This window comes from Staurois parvus, unplaced genomic scaffold, assembly GCF_062004578.1.
Source record: "Staurois parvus isolate SC_StPar_1 unplaced genomic scaffold, SC_StPar_1.0 ptg000453l, whole genome shotgun sequence".
Classification (NCBI taxonomy): Eukaryota; Metazoa; Chordata; class Amphibia; order Anura; family Ranidae; genus Staurois; species Staurois parvus.
The window spans coordinates 234,956-258,734 of NW_028318249.1; the positions used below are offsets into that span (position 1 = coordinate 234,956).

The following is a 23,779-nucleotide window of genomic DNA, read 5'->3' on the forward strand; positions in this document are numbered from 1 at the left end:
ATGAGCTGCCAATGGCTGACATCTAAGTTACACAGGGGAGTACCTTTATCCGCTTGTAACATCAGGAAATCGGTGATGGCCTTTCGCTGTTCGTAAAGGCGGTTTAACATATGTAGGGTTGAATTCCACCTTGTTGCAACGTCGCAGATCAGGCGATGCTGTGCAATTCCGTTCTGCCGCTGCAGTTCAAGGAGGGTGTGCTTTGCGGTGTAGGAATGGCTGAAATGCATGCAAAGTTTACGTGACATTTTAAGGATGTCTTGCAGTGGGATGGTGGATTTTAGGAACCGCTTGACAACCAGATTGAACACGTGAGCCATGCATGGCGCATGGCACAACCTTCCTTGACGCAGAGCAGACACCATGTTCTTTCCGTTGTCGGTCAACATGGTTCCGATTTTCAGTTTGCGCGGAGACAGCCATCTGTCGATTTCTCTGTTCATTACACTCAGAAGTTCCTCCCCTGTGTGACTACGTTCGCCAAGGCATACCAGGTGCAGCACAGCGTGACACCGTTGCGCCCTGCACATGTGATATGCCGGTCGGGTAATGGGACTTGGCACGGGGGTGGCGGCTGAGCACACGGCGGAAGAAGAGGTGGTAGAGGCGGACATCTTTGCTGGACCAAGGACGTGCAAACGTGGAGGCAAAAGCGGCGTGACCCTTCCAAGTTGCTGGTGCGGCTGTGACGGCACCACGTTCACCCAGTGGGCCGTAAATGACATGTACTGTCCCTGACCGTAGTTACAGCTCCACACGTCGGCGCTGCCGTGCACTTTGGCAGAGACCGACATGCTCAAAGACTGGCCCACCATCTCTTCTACATGTGAATGCAGGGCTGGCACTGCCTTTTTGGCGAAGAAATGCCGGCTTGGCACTCTCCACCGCGGCTCGGCACAAGCCATCATTTCTCGGAAAGGTGCTGAGTCCACCACTTGGAAAGGGAGGGACTGCAGCACCAGCGACTTGGACAGGAGGACGTTCAGCTTCTGCACCGTCGGGTGCGTGCTCGCAAGCTGTTGTCTCTTGGAAACGGATTCCAAGAAAGACTGCTGACGGAATCCGTGAAGAGGAGTAGCAGGAGAAGGAGCATTTGAACGAGCGGAAGATGCCAACGAGCGACAACTCCCCTCAGCAGAGGTGTTGGAGCCTTGACTGGCTGATAGAGGGCGATTGACGTCGGGTGACGGAGCAAGTAACGGAGCGGGTGATGGAGCGGGGGCTGGGGCAGGCAGAACCGCCGTATCTTTATCACGGTTTTCCCAGGCCACCGAATGGCGACGCTGCATATGCTGACGCAACGCTGTAGTCCCAACATGGGCCCCCTGGCCACGCTTGACTTTCTGGCCACATAGTCGACATACGGCTACGTTTACTTCCTCGGGCGGCTTGACGAAAAATTGCCACACCGCCGAGTAGGAAACTTTGCCCCCGCTACTCCTCACTGGCTGACTGCTACTTCCTCCGTGCACACCGGCACCACTACTGGCCGTGGTGGTAGGCTGCAGTGGAGCTGGTGCTCTACTCCGTGGCCGTTTGCCTCCACTGACACTGCTGCGACCCTGCTGCCTCCTGGGCAACCCACCGACTGTTTTGCTCGCTGGCAAGCTGGCACCCTCTTCTCCTGATGATGCGGAAGCAATAGCCTGATGACGACGAGGCTGCCAAGTGCGATCAGCCTCATCATCATCAATTAGGGTCTCCGCGTCACTACTAGCCCCCTCGGCTGCGTGTGGGTCAGGAGACAGACCTGTCTCTAGACCGGCTACCGAGCCACTCTCCTCGCCAGTACTTCTTCGCCTGGCTGCTGAAGAGGCGGATGTCTCCCCCCGTTCCTGATCGCCCTCTGTTAGCTCTTCCTCACTGTACAGTGGGGCTGAGCCCACAGCATGCGATACTTCGCTTGGTGAGGGAACACCAAAGGACAGGGGCAGGTAGAGGACACGTGATTTCAGTGGGCTTGCTCCCGGGCCATGCCAACTAACGGTTGTGTCTGACGTACCCACCGACCGTTGGCTGTAGGTGTCAGAGGTGACCTGGGAAGAGGAAGACGACCGAGTCAACCAATCGATGACGGCAGGGTTGTCGGTGGAGACACGACCGCTGGATGACACCGGGAGCACTGGCCTCTGGCTGCGACTAGTGCTGCCTCGACCCCTTCCTCTGCTGCCACGTCTGCTCGCTCCTGAAACATTGCCTCCTCTGCCACTCCTCTGCGTGTTGTCTAACATACTCTTTAATTCAATAAGCACCCCAAAAATAAAACCGGTTTTAACTCTTTGAACGTACAATAGTGGTTGTGAAGCAGAAAGTCAGTTTATTTTGCACAATCGGTCAATTGCAGCTTGCCGTTGGCTGGAAACTGTACGTTTATGTCACTGGAATGCACTAATCACCCAAAAAATATTACCGCCACCCGGCGTGTAAATGGATCTAACTCTTTGAACGTACAATAGTGGTTGTGAAGCAGAAAGTCAGTTTATTGTACACAATCGGTCAATTGCAGCTTGCCGTTGGCTGGAAACTGTACGTTTGTGTCACTGGAATGCACTAATCACCGAAAAAATATTACCGCCAGCCGGCGTGTAAATGGATTTAACTCTTTGAACGTACAATAGTGGTTGTGAAGCAGAAAGTCAGTTTATTTTGCACAATCGGCAAACTGCAGCACCAACTGTGCACGACAGCCACCAAAACAAAAAAGGGTGTATGTCACTTTAAATTTTCGATTCTTTGATAGCTGTGGCCCTGAGTAACGATTCTGTGTCCCTGAGTAACGATTCTGTGTCCCTGAGTAACGATTCTGTGTCCCCGAGTAACGATTCTGTGGCCCTAAAGTCTCTGTGGCCCTAACTCTGTCCCTTAATACAGACAGGTCTGTCTCTCTTGAATGACCGGAGGCTAATGGAGAATTCTAAGATGGCCGCGATTTATAGCTCCACCATTACACAGTGCTGGCTGGCTGGCTGCTGATTGGCTAATGCGATCACATGTCATGAATGAATGCATTATGGGTCAGCGCGCCTTGTCTGCGCGCCTTCCCAGAGATCCCCGCTCCGTCGCCACACATGTCGCCGCCATTTTTGGGAAAATTCGATTCGTGCATCCGAAGTTAGCTAATTTTCGGATTCGTCGCGAATCGAATTTTTCCCAATCTTCGAAACGAATTCCACTTCGTCATGTTCGATTCGCTCATCTCTAGTCACTTTAATTAATTTGAAAATCTCATATGTTTATTGATTTTTACTCTATATTTAAGGCATTGTTTGAGGTGTTGATTTGCGCTTGATTTTGTTTGTTTTTTTTTTGTTTTTTTATTAACCACTTGAGCCCCAGAGGATTTACCCCCCTTAATGACCAGGCCTTTTTTTGCTGTTTGGCGCTGCACTAATTCAAATGATAATTGCGCGGTCATGCAGCGCTGTACCCAAACAAAATTTACGTCCTTTTTTTCCCACAAACAGAGCTTTCTTTTGGTGGTATTTGATCACCTGTGCGCTTTTTATTTTTTGCGCTATAAACAAAAAAACCACAAAAATTTTGAAAAAAAACAATATTTTCTACTTTCAGCTATAAAAAATATATCGTAAACTCAAAGTTAGTCATAAATTTAAGCCAAAATGTATTCTGCTACATGTTTTTGGTAAAAAAAATCCCGTGCATTAGCGGGCAAACTGGCGCTATCTAGGAGGGGCGCTAACACTATCGGAAGTCACCAGTGACACTAATACAGTGATCAGTAAAAATCTGTTCACTGTAATCAATGACACTGGTGACAGGGCAGTGAAGGGGTTAACTGGGGGGGGGGAGGGGGACGATCAAGGGGTTAAATGGGATTTCTGGTGCACTAGCGGGCAAACTGGCGCTATCTGGGAGGGGCGCTAACACTATCGGAAGTCGCCAGCGACACTGATACAGTGATCAGTAAAAATTGGTTCACTGATCAGTGACACTGGTGACAGGGCAGTGAAGGGGTTAACTGGAGGGGGGGGGGGTGATCAAGGGGTTAAACGGGATTACTGGTGTACTGGCGGGCAAACTGGCCCTATCTGGGAGGGGCGCTAACACTATCGGAAGTCGCCAGCGACACTGATACAGTGATCAGTAAAAATTGGTTCACTGATCAGTGACACTGGTGACAGGGCAGTGAAGGGGTTAACTGGGGGGGGGGGGATCAAGGGGTTAAACGGGATTACTGGTGTACTGGCGGGCAAGCTGGCGCTATCTGGGAGGGGCGCTAACTCTATCGGAAGTCGCCAGCGACACTGATACAGTGATCAGTAAAAATTGGTTCACTGATCAGTGACACTGGTGACAGGGCAGTGCAGGGGTTAACTGGGGGGGGGGCGATCAAGGGGTTAAACGGGATTACTGGTGTACTGGCGGGCAAACTGGCGCTATCTGGGAGGGGCGCTAACTCTATCGGAAGTCGCCAGCGACACTGATACAGTGATCAGTAAAAATTGGTTCACTGATCAGTGACACTGGTGACAGGGCAGTGAAGGGGTTAACTGGAGAGGGGGGGGGTGATCAAGGGGTTAAACGGGATTACTGGTGGGCAATCTGGCGCTATCTGGGAGGGGCGCTAACTCTATCGGAAGTCGCCAGCGACACTGATACAGTGATCAGTAAAAATTGGTTCACTGATCAGTGACACTGGTGACAGGGCAGTGCAGGGGTTAACTGGGGGGAGGGTGCGATCAAGGGGTTAAACGGGATTACTGGTGTACTGGCGGGCAAACTGGCGCTATCTGGGAGGGGCGCTAACTCTATCGGAAGTCGCCAGCGACACTGATACAGTGATCAGTAAAAATTGGTTCACTGATCAGTGACACTGGGTGACAGGGCATTGAAGGGTTTAACTGGAGGGGGGCGATCAAGGGGTTAAACGGGATTACTGGTGTACTGGCGGGCAATCTGGCGCTATCTGGGAGGGGCGCTAACTCTATCGGAAGTCGCCAGCGACACTGATACAGTGATCAGTAAAAATTGGTTCACTGATCAGTGACACTGGGTGACAGGCAGTGAAGGGTTTAACTGGAGGGGGGGGGGCGATCAAGGGGTTAAACGGGATTACTGGTGTACTGGCGGGCAATCTGGCGCTATCTGGGAGGGGCGCTAACTCTATCGGAAGTCGCCAGCGACACTGATACAGTGATCAGTAAAAATTGGTTCACTGGTCAGTGACACTGGGTGACAGGGCAGTGAAGGGTTTAACTGGAGGGGGGGGGGCGATCAAGGGGTTAAACGGGATTACTGGTGTACTGACGGGCAATCTGGCGCTATCTGGGAGGGGCGCTAACTCTATCGGAAGTCGCCAGCGACACTGATACAGTGATCAGTAAAAATTGGTTCACTGATCAGTGACACTGGGTGACAGGGCAGTGAAGGGGTTAACTGGAGGGGGGGGGGCGATCAAGGGGTTAAACGGGATTACTGGTGTACTGGCGGGCAAACTGGCGCTATCTGGGAGGGGCGCAAACTCTATCGGAAGTCGCCAGCGACACTGATACAGTGATCAGTAAAAATTGGTTCACTGATCAGTGACACTGGGTGACAGGGCAGTGAAGGGGTTAACTGGAGGGGGGGGCGATCAAGGGGTTAAACGGGATTACTGGTGTACTGGCGGGCAATCTGGCGCTATCTGGGAGGGGCGCTAACTCTATCGGAAGTCGCCAGCGACACTGATCAGTAAAAATCGCTTCACTGATCAGTAACACTGGTGACAGGGCAGTGAAGGGTTAACTGGAGGGGGGGGGGGGGGCGATCAGGGGGTTAAATGTGTCCTAGAGTGTTCTAACTGTAGTGTAGTGCTTGTGTACTCACTTTTTGGATGTCTTCTTCTCTGTCTGGAACGGAATGTGTCCAGGCAGAGAAGAATGACATCATATCCTGCCCTGTGTAAATATCAACACAGGACAGGATAGGACAGGGTCCGATCATATGATTTCAGCCAGAAATCACTGGCTGAAATCTAATGATTGATCCCTCCTGGATCAAATAGTATCACCCGCGGGTCGGCGGGAGCGCGCGCGCGCCCCCTGCCGGCGAAAGTGTCGGGAACGCGGAACCCGTTTTTAAACGTGGTTTTGCGCTCCACTGCCGCCCTGCACACGTATAAACACAGTGGCAGGGCGGCAAGCGGTTAAATGGAGATGTAGCTCTTCCTCTGATGTAGACAACACAGAGTCGGGTATTGGGAGAGCGTGTCCAAGTGGGCCTTTACCAGATCACAAGGATTTCAAATCTGATAATGTTCTTTTATTAAAAAATTGAGTTGGGGATAATGTGGAAAAGTAATGGCTTGCCTGGAGAGCACTCCAGGTGTATAATCAATAGGGGTCATTCCGAGGTGTCAGGGCAGGAAATCAAGGGCCACTGACACCAACACTAACAATGGAACTTAGTTTCCTCTGAGTGGCACCAAGATGGGGCTTATTTTGATCCACTGACAGCAACAACTTAGAGTTTATGCTATCCCACTGACACCAGTGCTAAGGCTTATTTTACACCCGTTGTCACTACATTGGTGTTTATTTTATTCCATTGACACCCAATGATATTGCTTTTTATCCCACTGGTATGAACAGTCTGGGGCTTATTTCTTCCCCCTGACAACAATTTGACCCTTATCCTATTCTACTGATAGCGATAACCAGGCTTGTTTTATGTCTCTGACACCAATGGTTCTGATTATTTTATTTCACTGACACCAATGACTTTACCCTTCTGACATGAATAATTCTGCTTATTTTATCCCAGTGACACCAAAGATTGGTGTTATTTATTGTGACTTATTTTATTTCCTTGACACTGATGGGGCTAATTTTATCCTGCTGACACCAATCATTAAATCCCAACTCCAGAATGAAAAAAAAAACTCATGCAATGGGGCCCTGATGCGTTACAAGGGTTACATGTTCATGGGGGAATGAACAGGTGGTATTACTTACCTCTCCCCTCGCAGTCCTTGAGGCTCTAGCTCTTTTCTCTTCTAATTTATTCCAGTGACACCAACAATGGGGCTTCTATCCCTCTGATGCCAGATATGGGTTTTTGTTATCCAAATAACTTCAACAATATAGAGTTTATTTTAGCTCACTGGCATCAACAATGGGACTTATCTTGCTCCCACTGCCACCCAAAATGGGCTTATTTTGTTCCATTATTACCAATGACAGGACTTATTTTATTCTGCTAACACCAAGGATGGGACTCATTTTATTCCATTAACACCAAGGATGGGACTCATTTTATTCTGCTAACACCAAGGATGGGACTCATTTTATTCCATTAACGCCAAGGATGGGACTCATTTTATTCCATTAACGCCAAGGATGGGACTCATTTTATTCCATTAGCGCCAATGATGGCAAATTTATTATATTCCATTAATACCAAGGATGGGGCTCATTTTATTCCATTAATACCAGGGATGGGGCTCATTTTATCCATTAATACCAAGGATGGGGCTCATTTTATTTCTCTAACACCAATGATGGGGCTTATTTCATTCCATTAATACCAAGGATGGGGCTCATTTTGTTCCATTAATACCAAGGATGGGGCTTCATTATTTCATTAATACCAAGGGTGGGGCTCATTTTATTCCATTAATACCAAGGATGGGGCTCATTTTATTTCATTAATACCAAGGATGGGGCTCATTTCATTCCATTAATACCAAGGATGGGGCTCATTTTATTCCATTAATACCAAGGATGGGGCTCATTTTATTCCATTAATACCAAGGATGGGGCTCATTTTATTCCATTAATACCAAGGATGGGGCTCATTTTATTCCATTAATACCAAGGATGGGGCTCATTTTATTCCATTAATACCAAGGATGGGGCTCATTTTATTTCATTAATACCAAGGATGGGGCTCATTTTATTTCATTAATACCAAGGATGGGGCTCATTTTATTCCATTAATACCAAGGATGGGGCTTCATTATTTCATTAGTACCAAGGATGGGGCTCATTTTATTCCATTAATACCAAGGATGGGGCTCATTTTATTCCATTAATACCAAGTATGGGGCTCATTTTATTCCATTAACACCAAGGATGGGGCTTCATTTTTCCATTAATACCAAGGATGGGGCTCATTTTATTCCATTAATACCAAGGATGGGGCTCATTTTATTCCATTAATACCAAGGATGGGGCTCATTTTATTCCATTAATACCAAGGATGGGGCTCATTTTATTCCATTAATACCAAGGATGGGGCTAATTTTATTCCATTAATACCAAGGATGGGGCTTCATTATTCCATTAATACCAAGGATGGGGCTCATTTTATTCCATTAATACCAAGGATGGGGCTCATTTTATTCCATTAATACCAAGGATGGGGCTCATTTTATTTCATGGACATTTCATTGTTTATTTTATTCCACTGAAATTAATCCCACTGATAACAATTATGGGGGTTATTTTTCTCTCAATGACACAGAAATTTGAGACTTATGTTGCTCCCATTGTCACAGTGATGGGACTTATTTTTTTACTAGGCTGGTAAATGCAATTATTAACCAAATCCTGGGGTATATTTTACTTTTTGGTGTATTTGTTTGGAGGAAGGGTGTCAGGGCGTTTGGATCAGATAGTAGACGGCTGTGTTCAAAGGCTACTTGAGATACCTTCAGCATTTGACCTTTCCCATTGTGGAGTCACCTCTTTTGGGTGAGCCTTTTCAGTCTTAGGTAGAGGTGACCCAAATTGGCTTAATGACATGGATGGATTACTGGTATTCTGAAGTGCCGCAAGTTTTTGAACTATGCTTGAGATATATTAACACACCGCAGGGTGTGTTTGGTAAACATTGAATTATAAAAAAGTAAACATACTGTACTTAATCTAAGCTGAAAATCACTGAGCTAAGATACTTTCCAATTGCGTATATTAACACTAAAACACAAAGATGTACGTTTCATGTTTTTATTGGTATTTTAATAAATGTTGGTAGATTCAGTGGGGGAGTTGATAAAGAGTGTTGCAAGAATAAACTCAATGCTACTCTCACAAACTTAAAAATTGGAGCAGGTTCTGCAACTGCAACATCCAACTGCAGTTCACAGCAATAACATTGATACAGGCACAAACAGGCACAAATTTTAATTCAGTTGTCGGGTACTGTAGCACAAGGATTACTCCGCCAGGGGCCCAGGAAGTTTTTTTAATTGCTGCAGACCAGGAGAGCAGTCAGCAGTACATGGAAGTAAAAGGTCCCACTCTGCCGACGGACCCCTGTTGAATTGCAAGCTCTGGGCCCCATACAGGAGGACCATAGGTACCCCCTTATCGCTCTGCACAGGAAGGCTGAAGACCATACAGCGAAGAACTAATGCAGAGTTCAGTTTAAATCTGTTCTAATGGCAGAACGTTTTTTTACTTTAATGCCTTCAGTGCATTAAGGTAAAAAAACCTTCTGAATGCAGCTCCCCAGCCCCCCTTATACTTACCTGAGCCCCATTTCGATCCAGCATGTGCATCAAAACATGAAGAAAAATAGATCAAATTTGTGTTGTTCCTCTAAAAAAAATTGAAGAAAAGTGAATATTAGACTGTTCAAAAAAATATCAGTGTTTGTATTCTTCTTTACAAACTCAAACATTCACTATATAAACTGAAAAATGTTTGAAGATTTTGCTTTCCTTTGAATGACTTAATGAATATTTGGTTGTAGTCGCACTGTTTCTGAGAACTGCTGTACATCTGTGTTGCATGGAGTCACCCAACTTCTGGCCCCTGTGATCAGGTATTCCAGCCCAGGATGATTGGACGACATTCCACAGTTCTTCTCTATTTCTTGGTTTTGCCTCAGAAATGGCATTTTTGATGTCACCCCACAAGTTTTCTATTGGATTAGGATCCGGGGATTGGGCTGGCCACTCCATAACGTCCATCTTGTTGGTCTGGAACCAAGATGTTGCACGTTTACTGGTGTGTTTGGGGTCGTTGTCTTGTCGGAACACCCATTTCAAGGGCATTTCCTCTTCAGCATAAGGCAGCATGACCTCTTCAAGTATTCTGATGTATTCAAACTGATCCATGATCCCTGGTATGCGATAAATAGGCCCAACACCGTAGTATGAGAAACATCCCCATATCATGATGCTTGCACCACCATGCTTCACTGTCTTCACAGTGTACTGTGGCTTGAATTCAGTGTTTGGGGGTCGTCTGACAAACTGTCTCCGGCCACTAGACCCAAAAAGAACAATCTTACTTTCATCAGTCCACAAAATGTTGCGCCATTTCTCTTTAGGCCAGTCAATGTGCTCTTTGGCAAATTGTAACCTCTTCAGCACATGTCTTTTTTCCAACAGTGGGACTTTGCGGGGGCTTCTTGCAGATAGCTTGGCTTCACATAGGCGTCTTCTAATTGTAGCAGTCCTCACAGGGAACTTTACACCTTCTTTCATCTTCCTGGAGCTGATTGTTGGCTGAGTCCGTGCCATTTTGGCTATTCTTCTATCCATTCGAATGGTAGTTTTTCGCTTTCTTCCACGTCTTTCAGGATTTGGTTGCCATTTTAAAGCATTTGCGATCATTTTAGCTGAGCAGCCTATCATTTTCTGCACTTCTTTATATGTTTTCCCCTCTCCAATCAACCTTTTAATGAAGGTACGCTGTTCTTCTGAACAATGTCTGGAACGACCCATTTTCCTCAGAATTTCAGAGAGAAATGCACTGTAACCAGCATGTACAACATTTGCTGCCTTCCTTCCTTAAATAAGGGCAATAATTGCCACCTGTTTTTCATAGAATGAATGACCTCACTAATAGAACTCCACACTGCTATTATTTTGAACATGCCCCTTTCAATTAGTGATTCAATGACACAGAATCAGCGGCATGCATGTCATGACTGTTGGGTCTGTTGGATTTCTATTACTCTACTACACCTACTAGTACATTATTTTTGGCAATGACCAAGTCCTTCATACTAAAAGGGTGCCTAGAACTTTTGCTGAGCCGAAAAAGCTGACATTCGTCAACAGCACCAACCAAAGCATTGGGAGGAAGGACATTTTTTGCATCTAGCGTTGAACATCAGGGCAAGCCTGGTCCTGCCTGACAGCGAATGGGATAAACCAGGTATTACACATTCATGTCCCATGCTGCAGAATGGTAAGCAGCAACAGTCTGGTGTGAAGATGGGGATATGGGACTTCCCCAAGAAGGACCCCATTAAATCCTTAACGCTCATGCAAAATCAGGGTCGGTTGGTCCTAGACTTCAGAGTCTGAACATGGGAGTGAAAAGTTTGGAGCATTTCTAGGGGAAGGAAAAACTTTGCACAGGACAAGGATTAGAATCAGGCTCAGATATTCAGAGCAATGAAAGGATCCAGCTCTGAGTTCTATTTCTAGAATTTGAGGATCATCCAGGATCTCAATAGGATCTGCACAGTCTGATGGATGTTGACTGACCTGTTGGCATTTTGCACAGTAGAGTAGCAGATGGCTAAAGAGGGATCACTTTGATGCATTTGGCCAGCTTGAATATGTATTGCAATATATGGAAAGCAAGAATCCTTGTTTACTAGTAATAAGTAAGTGTGCATTGAGAAGACCCTTGGTACAGTAGACAGGTCCAAGGCATGGCAATACTTAGAAAAAAAGGCTACAAGGCCTGGAAAGTCCCCCACATGAAAGTTACAATGACAAACCTGGCAGACTCCATGGATGATATATATATATATATATATATTTTTTTTTTTTATTTTTTTTTTGAGTGGGTACCTATTGGGAAAGTGCAACACTACTTGTGCATGTACAGTGGGAAGCCAGCTGTAAAGCACCAGAAAGTCAGCGCCGGCTTCCCACATCCAAGATGGCCATGCCGCAGAACCCTAAGACCGGCAAAGAACTGGCCTTGGTGAGGACAGCGCTGGATCCCTGTTATGTTTATTAAAAGTCAGCAGCTACAGTATTTTTTTTTTTTAGGGCAAAGTTCCTTTTAAGGATAATAGCGAAAAACTGAGGCATGCTAAGAGCTGGAGGAGTTATTCTGCGCCATCCTTACTGCTTTCTTGTTTTAGCATCCCATCTCCTGAAGGTGGCAGCATAACACAGGGTTAAAACTATAGATCCTGTGTCATGTACTATACTGTACAAATGAGAATTGTGTTTGTTGTACAAATAAATTCTGGAATCACCATGGTAAGACTAAAATGCCAATTAAAATAATAAATCTGGACTTACCTGTCTCACAGGTAAATATCTTCAGATAACATGTTGGGGAATACTGTAAATCTGCCCATGAAGCGGCACACTTGTAAGATGTAGTCCAGCAAAAGTGACATGCAGAAAAAAAGAATTGCTGATAAATGTAATTCTTTATGGTTGCATGGGGTCCCTCCAAAATCTATACCAAATCCTTATCTAGCCATTCAGCTTGACTGGTCAGGAAATAGAGAAGCAGGAAGCATGCACCCCCCTACTTCCTGAACCATGCCAGGCCACGCCACGTGCCCTCAACTTGGTAAGGGTATCTTGCCTGCTTCATAGGGACAAGGGCCTCATCACCACATCCCTAGCCTGGTGGATGTGGGGGGGGGGGGGAGTCTTTAGGGAGTGGACTTATCAAAACCTGGTGCAGCGCTCAACCTAAATGTTACCTACTAATAAATGAATACAATAATCATTCTTTTTAGGTGACATCCCAAAACGCACTTTATAACGCATTGATACACCATAAATAGTCACTCCAAAACGCACTTTTTAGCGTATCATATATCTTTTTGTGACATTAGGTTGGGGCCATATACAACAATAAGATTAAATAGTAATTAGCAGTTTTTTCTCTTTTCTTCTGTAAAATGTATAGTTTTTTATCCTATGTAGTATTTATGGCATTAGTTTTTATAGATATCAACAAAAATGATTTTAAATAGGTATAGATCGCCATATTAAATAGTCATCACTTCCTTATATATTTTTTAGTACATTCCATATATGCATTTATATTACGTTGTTCAACTTTTGATTGCTGTTAATAAAGGTTTAGAACTGCATTAGTGCAGATATACATGCCCTGTTTTAACTTATATTTTTAGATTTAATAAAAGTGTAGGTTTCAGATATTAATAGTCCCCCGATTTGTATAGCTATTGGAGGTTCCTGAGAGGTAGGAGCATCTCATAGATTATCTTCTATACAGGACCCCAATAAAATGGCCACCGTAGGGTTACCTACAGTTTAAAAGTGTTATTTCACATGCTCCGGTTTAATATATATTGATCAGTTACATAAATAAAAGCGTAGAAATATAAGTATCATCAATAATATTACATTTTCCCTGGTAATGGCTGCAGGAGATTTCCTGAGAGGTAGGAGCAAAAGGCAGGTCCGCCTCTGAACTGTGATTGACATCCAGTTTCCCTATATAAAGCCGCATGTCACCAATGACGTTACCCTGAGGAAGTCTCGTGATAACGGGACATAACGCGTAGGAACGTGGTGACGTATTTTTGGCGTGGATGCCATCTTGCTACACCTAAAAACCCATGCAAGTACACCCATAGCATGTGGTTTTACAGCTTGTTCTATTTTAATGCAAATTGAGTGGGCAATTGGCTATATATGTTCTTAAAAGTATATTAAACTGATTTCCACTATGGAAGATGTCTTCTATCTCTACCTTCTTAATCTTAATGTGAGTTGGCTGTATCTCATTTAAACATCTCTGGAGGTGACCCTGCTGCTTATTACGCATAGCAGTGAAGGGGATATCAAGCGTTTTGGCCCGTTTGGGTCGCTTCAAGGAGGTGAGGGGGCAATTCAGCCGCTTATGGATTATTTCCCATTGGTTCTTATGCACATCCACTTCACGCAACTTTGAATTTTTTAATATATTTTATATACTTTTTTTGTATATTCTTTTTTATTTTTCTTTTGGACTTATTGCATAATATTATTTAAATTTAAGTGGTGTTGATGTTTTTCATAACATTATTTTTATATGTTCATATAATTTTGGTATATTTTTTTTCTCTTGATGTTATAACACAGCACTTGTCACTTTTGTGGAATTTGATCCCTCATTTAGGGATTCACTTATTGTCACTTGGTTCTTTTCCTTATTGGGCATTATTGAGCCATTGTGATCACTATTTTGTGAGCTATTGGTCCCAATTTCAGGGATTCTTTGTATACTATTTGTTTTTTATTCACATCAGTACAGTCCCATTTGGACTTTTTGTTTTCACTGTTTTTTGTTATGGTACCATGTTTAGTCACTTCTTTGTTTTCACTTTAGATCCCTGAGTGGATCAGTTCACTTCACGATAAGGGACTATTATTCAGTGTACACTAATAGTCACATAAAAATAATGATTATTGTATTTATTTATTAGTAGGTAACATTTAGGTTAAGCGCTGCACCAATATATATATATATATATATTTGTCTACTCTAGTATCCATTTGATATATGGATGGGTGCTAGCAGCCCTCCCAATTCGGTAGCATTGTTCATCTAGTAGCGCAGGAGGCTCATACTGTAGTTATCAGAACCTGGAATTCCTCTTAGGCCCCTTTCACACTTGGTGGAACCCATCAGCGCATCTGCTCTCTCAGCGAGGGGATCTGTCCGCTGATCCCCGCTGAGGAAGCAGGTGACAGATCCATGTCCGCTCCGCTTATGCAGAGCAGACATGAACACAGCCTGCTGTCCTCTATGGGCTGTTGGATGTAAACGGACCACCTGTCCATTTCCACCCGTCATCTGATCCAATCCGTCAGACAGATGGGGAATGGATCCCCATCCGTCTCTTTTTAGTGGGTAGGATCGAACCGGATGCAGGAGGGTGTAAACGGACACATGTCCGCTTACACCCACCGCTCAATAAAGAGCAATGGATCGTCCGATCGGATCCACTTGAAATACAGACAACCAGGCCTGATTAGTCTGCTCATGTGAAAGGCGCCATAAGGATAAGCAGGTCCCCAGATATCTTGTCTGGTTACTCATTCCCACCGAAAATACACTGTAAATAAACACACCAACACTGTTGACAATGTATGAAAAGAAAAAAAGTCCCACAGTGTTAATTCATCACCATCATCCAGCGATGTAATCACAATGAACAACACCCTACTACCCTCTGATAGAAGCACAACTATTCACTCTGCCATTAAAAAACATGCCCCACAGTGTAAATCCATCATCAATTACACTGTCCAGCGATTTAATTTAAATCTAGTGTCAGTCACAATGAGCAATGCCCGGCCGACTCGCCAACACAAACACGACATCGCACACCGATGGTCAATGAATATGTCCCACGGTGTAAATCCAGCATCAGTTACGTTGTCCAGCGAAGTAGATCCAATATCAATCGCAATGAACGACGACTCGCCAATATAAACGTGACGACCTGCGCCAACAATCCCCTCCTACTGGGATGTCCAGACCAGTCAGTGATATTGGCTGAAGTCATTCACCAAATATTTGTTTATAATTTGAAAAAAAGAAAAACCGCAGGCAGTGGGGGCCACACAGTGTCAATGGTTTTAAAGGCTAAATTCACCTTTAGTAGCATGTTACATTTTACACCCTAAACATGGGTGTAACACGTAACATGCACCCAGGGGCGGACTGAACATTTGGAAACTTGGGCACTGCCCGAGGGCCCGGGGTCAGTAGGGGGCCCCATGAGATGCCCCTGGTACCTTTTTCATAGGCTTTTTTGAATTTGGGCAAGGACACAGGGTCCCCTTGATCCCTTATTGCCCGGGGTCCCCATGAGTTGTCAGTCCACCCCTGCATGCACCTATTGACCCTGTACCAGAGCCCCTTTCTCTGTGACAGCAGCTGTGGGTTCTTCTCTGTGTACCTGCTGCCAAATTTTTTAAATGGTGTGGCTGTGCAGTGGGCATAGATATGTGAATTAATGATCCACAAAGGCAGTTCGACTTGTGGTTTCAAAAGACTGCGAGCATGCTGATCAGTTCGCTCATAGTCCATTCACACTGCCTACAGCTCTGCAACTGAACGCCCGTACGTTGGTATAAGCCAGTGTTTCTCATCTCCAGTCCTCATGGACCCCCAACAGGTCATGTTTTCAGGATTTCCATTATTTTGCACAGGTGATTTGATCAGTTTCACTGCCTTAGTAATTACCACAGCTGTTTCATCTGAGGGAAATCCTGAAAACATGACCTGTTGGGGGTCCATGAGGACTGGAGTTGAGAAACACTGGTATAAGCACAGAGGGTGTGGCTAGCGGTGACGTCACCACGCACTCCGACGCACGTGTCCGGATCACGTGATCGTACTACCACCATTTTGAGTGCATGCAGGCTGGTGAGACACTGGATACAGGGCTCTGTGCCCTGATGTATCAAATGCTTTTTTCTTACTTATTGTGAGTGTGATTTTAAGGGGTTTTTTTTACAATAAATTTGTTGGATAATATTACACTGGCGAGTTCTTTCTTTACCCACATGTGCTAATTTGGATATGAGAGGATCTTCCTTTGGAGTTTGGTGGAATACCGGATATATATTGATATGCTGATTGATTACCAACACATGAGGATCTTCTTTTGGAGTATGTTTGGTGAATATATACTAATATGCTGGTTAATTACTAGCACATGGTGAGTGTGCATTTTGATGGGGTGTTCTGAGCACTGAATATCACATTTGATGAAGGAGGATCTCAGTACTTCATTGATTGAGGATCATTGATATATGGACTTTTTTGAATGGACTATATTGAGATTCCTTATTTATGTTATTGCACTATTAATTTGCACATATTTGGTGGTGGTTATATATATTTGTGCAAATTAATTTATTGATTCAATTTAGGATTGCGCTATTATTTGTGGTTATTTTGTTTATCACAACTTATTATTATTTACAGTTTTTTATTAATAGCAGCACCTATTAATTATATCCACTCTCTGTTATATTGGCGCAATGATGTTGGTATAGGAGGAGTGTCATACTCATAGAGACATTTCTTTGGTGCCTAACCTTATAGTAAGCACAGACCTGCAGGTATTGTGTGCAGGAGCCTGAGGCTGCATTCACACTTCAGTGTTTTGTAGCTTAACCTGTTTTGTAGACGCCGAGCGCCCGCACATTTGCGTTCTATTAAAAAAGAACATATGTGCTGAGAGCGCGTGCCCTGCGAGCTCCCAGCACACATGTCCAGTACTCAGGGAAAGGTCCCGGTCTCCTCTTTCAATTGGGACCTTTCCCGATCATGTGACGGCGTGTCACAGCGGTCACATGACCTTAAACCCGCCATGCCTCCCGGCTTCTGAAACCCTTAAAGGGACGGGAGGCACCGGCGCAAAGGGGTTAAAGCTCGAAGCTCCAAACTTAAAAAATCGATTGTTAACTATGGTGCCTGTTTGCTCGATCAACTGTGAACAGGCACCATAGAGAGCAATTGATTTTTTAAGTTTGAGCTTTTTTGGGGATTCAAGCTACAAAACAGTCAAGTCTGAATGCAGCCTAATATTGCACCCGTGATTCAGTGACTGCAGGCTCCAGAAGCTTAGTTTTTAATTGTGGAGGTAGCTATCTACCTAGAAACTAATGACGGGGGATCCATTTTGGTAGTGATACTATTACTAAGTAAATGACGTCTGGCTGCAGCAGGCTGATGTTTGGGTCATTGAGCTGGGCAAATGTGGCCATTCAGTTTGGAGAACTTGAACCAGCTAGAGTTTGGGTCTAACTCAACATGGATCCAAACCTCAAGCTCATTCCTACTCCATACTAGGGATAAGCTTTGAGTTTGGGTCGACAGAGAATTGCACTTGAACTCTAGTTGTTGAAGGTTTGCTACATAGGAAAGCTAAATGGCCAGATTTCGCCTGTTTGCCTACCCGATCCTCCAGCAGCTGCTGTAGCCAAAATTTGCATCAGTTAGTGGTGGTACCACCTAGCAACCAATCACCTGTTGCTTAATTCGAAAGGTTAACTAAGGAACTCTGACCTCCATCCAGCACTATGCTGCCTCCCACTCTCCGCTCTGTAGTGGACAAGAGAGTGGCTGAGGCTGGGGAGAAGCAGAGCCGTGTTCACAAGCCAGCTGTCGGTAGATTACAATCGTCAGCTTGCCGAACCCTGTCCTAAGACGATCGGATGCTCCCTGGATCGACAACCTATGGTGTTATTTCTTATTTCTGTAGCCAAACTTTGTATCAGTTGGTGGTGGTATCACTACTGCCACTAAATGAGTGACTTCCCCTCCCGCTGGCTTGTTTCATGTAGTAAACAATCCAGCGGGTATCTCCGAGTGAAGTCATTGACCAAATATGGTCAATGACATTAGGTAGCATGGCTTGTTAAAGCGGAATTAAAGTCCCACTGTGACCCACCATGAAGGCAGGTTTCTCTAAATAAACACAGTGAGTGATCGGTACCGGCAGGGTACAGGAGTCAGCATGGCGGAAGACAGTGAGAGTTGAGGACTGTGTCCCTGTTGGCAGAGCCCTTAAAGCGGAGTTCCAGACATTTTTGTGATTATTAAAAGTCAGCAGCCTACAAAAACTGCAGCTGCTGACTTTTAATAAACACACCCTTACCTGTCCCAGAGTCCAGCCATGTTCTCACACACGCAGTCCCTTCTCTCCTTCTGTCCTCCATGGCGCCAGCATCTCAACTGTGGGCACCAAACTATGACAGCTTCACAGCCTGGTGCCCACTGCGCATGCGCAAGTCACATACTAATTGCTCTGGCAGTCTTCTGGGATCTGTGAAAGTTGCCAGGAGACTAAGAGGGAGGAGGGGGCCGAACTTCCGGCTCACTTCCCTGTGGCAAACTGAGCCGGAAGTGGGAGCGGGTACCTGTCACAAACAGGTATCCGCTCCTCCCTCCCCTCCAAATGGTGCCAAATATGGCAGTGGAGGGGGAAGGAGGAGGCAAATAAGTGAAGCTTCCACTTTTGAGTGGAACTCCACTTTAAGAGATCTCCTCTTCCCCACACAGCACATATGTCAGGAATTGACTAGCCAATAGTGGTGGGACTCACCTGCCTTGTGGGCTGCAGTACCAGGGCTGGCCAGCGGGTGCTCTCAACAACCAGAGGCTCACTTCGGCAATTAGCCATCACCTGGGGTTGATTGCAGGTGGTGTATTTAAGTGATGGCCAGACCTGCAGTCTGTGCCTTGTTGTACTGTTTGCTTGGCCCTGGTTTCCTGATCCTGTTTCTGCCTGTCCTGACGCTGCCTGAACTCTGCCCGTACTGACCTCGGCTAGTCCTGACCACTCTCCCGCCTGCTCCTGGTACTCCGTTTGCCCATTTGCTATGACCCGGCCTGCCTGACTATTGTATCGTATGTTTGTTATCTGTTGGAGGTTTGGTTCAGTTTGTTTGCACTGTGTTATGTTTAGTTTTGCACTGCGTTTTGTATTGTTAGTCTCAATAAATTATATTATTTACTATATCTGAAACCTGCGTTTCCCTGTGTCAGTCCACACACTTCTGGTCACACCCGCATCCCTGACATTACAACAAGGCCATCCTGACCAGAAGTGGCTGCACAGGGAAGCCATCTTGGCTTGTTGCTGGGAAGGATGGATCTTGATGAGGTTGTGTATTTATCTCTGCTAGTGTTTGATGACAGAGAATATGCTTATCAGACTCTGAAGGAGTATACCCGGGATCAACTGCTAGAGTGTATAAGGATCGCTCATTGTCTAGTTGATCAGGGCACAGAGTTTTCTGAGGTGCAGCCATTGATCCAGGTTTGTGTTGAGTTGGCTCGGTCCTGTACCCCTGAAAGCAGGAATGACTTTTTTCCCCCATTTAGTGTGGATCAAGTGGAATCACTGGTATGGTTGTTGGAGGATGATCCAGATTGTTTCCATGAGCACTATGCAGCTTGTCCATCACATGTGCTCATGGATTGCATAAACGCAGTGCAGTCTTTGATCAGACAGGCTATGTGTAAGCTGAGTTTTGTTCAACCAGTACTGCAGACATGGACAGATTTGTTACACCTAGCCTCAGTCGGCTTGCAATATCATTCCTCAGTCCGGTGTCCAGCCCGAAGTGCCTCAGTCCGGTGTCCAGCCCGAAGTGCCTCAGTCCGGTGTCCAGCCCGAAGTGCCTCAGTCCGGTGTCCAGCCCGAAGTGCCTCAGTCCGGTGTCCAGCCCGAAGTGCCTCAGTCCGGTGTCCAGCCCGAAGTGCCTCAGTCCGGTGTCCAGCCCGAAGAGCCTCAGTCCGGTGTCCAGCCCGAAGAGCCTCAGTCCGGTGTCCAGCCCGAAGTGCCTCAGTCCGGTGTCCAGCCCGAAGTGCCTCAGTCCGGTGTCCAGCCCGAAGTGCCTCAGTCCGGTGTCCAGCCCGAAGTGCCTCAGTCCGGTGTCCAGCCCGAAGTGCCTCAGTCCGGTGTCCAGCCCGAAGTGCCTCAGTCCGGTGTCCAGCCCGAAGTGCCTCAGTCCGGTGTCCAGCCCGAAGTGCCTCAGTCCGGTGTCCAGCCCGAAGTGCCTCAGTCCGGTGTCCAGCCCGAAGTGCCTCAGTCCGGTGTCCAGCCCGAAGTGCCTCAGTCCGGTGTCCAGCCCGAAGTGCCTCAGTCCGGTGTCCAGCCCGAAGTGCCTCAGTCCGGTGTCCAGCCCGAAGTGCCTCAGTCCGGTGTCCAGCCCGAAGTGCCTCAGTCCGGTGTCCAGCCCGAAGTGCCTCAGTCCGGTGTCCAGCCCGAAGTGCCTCAGTCCGGTGTCCAGCCCGAAGTGCCTCAGTCCGGTGTCCAGCCCGAAGTGCCTCAGTCCGGTGTCCAGCCCGAAGTGCCTCAGTCCGGTGTCCAGCCCGAAGTGCCTCAGTCCGGTGTCCAGCCCGAAGTGCCTCAGTCCGGTGTCCAGCCCGAAGTGCCTCAGTCCGGTGTCCAGCCCGAAGTGCCTCAGTCCGGTGTCCAGCCCGAAGAGCCTCAGTCCGGTGTCCAGCCCGAAGAGCCTCAGTCCGGTGTCCAGCCCGAAGAGCCTCAGTCCGGTGTCCAGCCCGAAGAGCCTCAGTCCGGTGTCCAGCCCGAAGAGCCTCAGTCCGGTGTCCAGCCCGAAGAGCCTCAGTCCGGTGTCCAGCCCGAAGTGCCTCAGTCCGGTGTCCAGCCCGAAGTGCCTCAGTCCGGTGTCCAGCCCGAAGTGCCTCAGTCCGGTGTCCAGCCCGAAGTGCCTCAGTCCGGTGTCCAGCCCGAAGTGCCTCAGTCCGGTGTCCAGCCCGAAGTGCCTCAGTCCGGTGTCCAGCCCGAAGTGCCTCAGTCCGGTGTCCAGCCCGAAGTGCCTCAGTCCGGTGTCCAGCCCGAAGTGCCTCAGTCCGGTGTCCAGCCCGAAGTGCCTCAGTCCGGTGTCCAGCCCGAGATCTCCCCCCTCTCTTCTCTTCCCTCTCTCTCCCCCCTCAATATCTCTCTCTCCTCTCTCTCTTCCCTCTCTACTGAGGGAGCTCCGCCCTCCATCCATCACTATGCTCGCTCTCCGCTCTGCAGTGAACATGAGAGCAGCAGCGGCTGGGGGAAGCAGGGCAGAGATAACGATCTATCTGTCGCCTGCCCGCAGTCGAGTGGTAGATTGCAATCAGCGTCTTGCTGAACCCGCCCTAGGGCCATCGAATGCTCCCTGAATCAACAACCTATGGTGTTATTTCTTGATACAGTGCGTTATGTGTTGTTCTGACATAAAGCTTGCTGTACACTAAAAACAACAACATGCTGACATCAACCCGATAGCAGAATAACTCCATGATTGGTGTTCTGCTGTAATGGAGGTTTAGGATGTCAGCAATGGGAAGGAGAACAAACTTTTTGCCGATGCTGACTTTAATTTGGTGGTCATCTTCAAATTCTATTGTCAGCAGTTTTCTCTCCAGCTCTTTGGTCTCCTTACATGTTGTGTCAACAATGACACCTTTGTAGTGCAGTTTTTCTGCAGTATATTTGACCTTTTTGATGCTAGTGGGTGACTTAGGGCTGAACAATTTATGAAGCCAGGTCCTCTTCTTCCTAGTTTGCTTATTCTCCTTTTCTTTCCTCTCTTCCTTCAGCCCCAAAATCTTAATGTCATCTTGCTTCTCCGTCTCCTTCTGCATCTTTTTGTTCATGTCAATATTGGATGACATTTGGCCCACTAGGTTTTCTAGGCAACTGTTCCAGAACCTTTGATATTGGTTTACCTTGTCCTGGTAATATTTGAAGCTGACGTTAAGGGCATCCACTGCTTGGCTGAGCTTCGTTATTTCAGCTTGTTGCTGCAGCTGAAATTCATTTTCCTTTGTGACATCCATGTCAGTATTGTTCAGGATATCTTGGGAGTCCATTGCTTTTGAAAGCCCAGCATCCTGTACAGCCTTTGGGTTTGTCAAATTTTTCTCTTTTTGTGGAATATATTTGCTGCCTAAGGAGAGGCAGACTTTAGTTGCTGTCAAGTCTCCACCTCTGTTAGCAGCAGCTGCATTCTCATAAAAAAGAAGATCTTTAACCTTAGGAACTGGTCCAAGATCCTTGAAAATTTGATAAAGACTGTCTTGTTGGTTTGGGATGACCACTTTTTCATATTTTGAAAGCAGCTTATGTGTGCTTACAATGTCCATTGCATGAAGCTCTATCACTGGATTCTTTAGGGAAATCATGTCAGAATATTCATTGAAGCCAAATTCTTCCTCTGGTTCTGGAACATTAAAAACCTCCTCAAACATGCTCCTGAAACGTGGATGGTTTTTGATTATATAGTCATTCTTGATTGAAGCTCCAGCATTTTCCTTGGGGAAATGGCTATTAATTAAGGTGTGGCCGACAAGCACAGCCACGATCAAGAAGTTCTCTTTTTGCCCTGATTCTGTTGACATTTTAAATTTCAGTATTCCAAAGTCATCTGGAGCTGCTATAGCTGGCTGGAAATACTGGTACATGAAAAGGCTAAGAGTCTCAAAGACTTCATCTGCACTTGCCTGGGGGAACTTTTTATGCAGGGCTTGTCTTAGGACTCTTGTCACATACCTTATTCCATAAGGTATACTGTGCACATCTGAGAATATTGCATTTAAGACTAGGTCTGCCATGTTAGTAGTGAGAGAAGGTATTTCCAATAATCTGTGATGTAAGTGAAATATCCCATCTATCACTTCAGTGAGCTTGTTGTGGAGGACATTACATTTTGCAGCCTGCCTGTAAAAGCTGAAGGCAGTCTCAATGCCCATTAATTTTCCTTCCACTATATCCTTGATATGAGTACATTTTTTCTCGACCTCATACTGAATAGCATTTCCCAAAAACTTGACAAAATGATATTCCTCTCTTGGAGTTGAGGCATGATTGTAGAGTCCGGGAAGAAGCCTTTCTTCAAGAATGGTATACTCATGTACTGACATCTGACATATGAGCTTGGACAGGTACTTTGGTTGGGTCTGTAGATGATAGAAGAGGTGCTGATAGGGTTCCAACCTCTGTGTCTTCCTGCTCAGTTCAAGCATGCGTTGTCTGTCAATGGACATCGCATCTTCAATGTCCATTCTGTTGTCCAGCTTTAGTTTTGGAAATCGGGACACAAGGCTTTCTAGTGTCCGTTTCCCATTCACAAGAATTGATATTTTCTTGTCCAAGGTATTCAACTCCTCTTTTAGTGTTTGGATGGCATTCATTTTAGTGGAAACTTCACCTTCTAGGTAATTTATCAATACCTCTTGGGGAGAAGGGATATCCAAGGAGGAGTCCAAGGAATGGGAATCCTTTAGACTGGAACTAACTGATAATCTTTTGCTTCGGAGCAACTTCTTGGAAAGCTTTCCAGCGTGGTTGCTCCCAACAATTGAGC

At 46.2% G+C, this 23,779-nt stretch overlaps 1 protein-coding gene and 1 pseudogene across 3 annotated transcripts in view; one reads left to right on the top strand and one right to left on the bottom strand.

Annotated features, from left to right (window-relative positions):
- LOC149453048 (uncharacterized) overlaps nucleotides 1-23,779 on the top strand; it is a 189,553-nt gene that overhangs the window by 127,814 nt on the left and 37,960 nt on the right. The gene's annotated exons all lie outside the window — the stretch shown is intronic.
- Nucleotides 21,865-23,606, bottom strand: LOC149453052 (ras GTPase-activating-like protein IQGAP2; annotated as a pseudogene).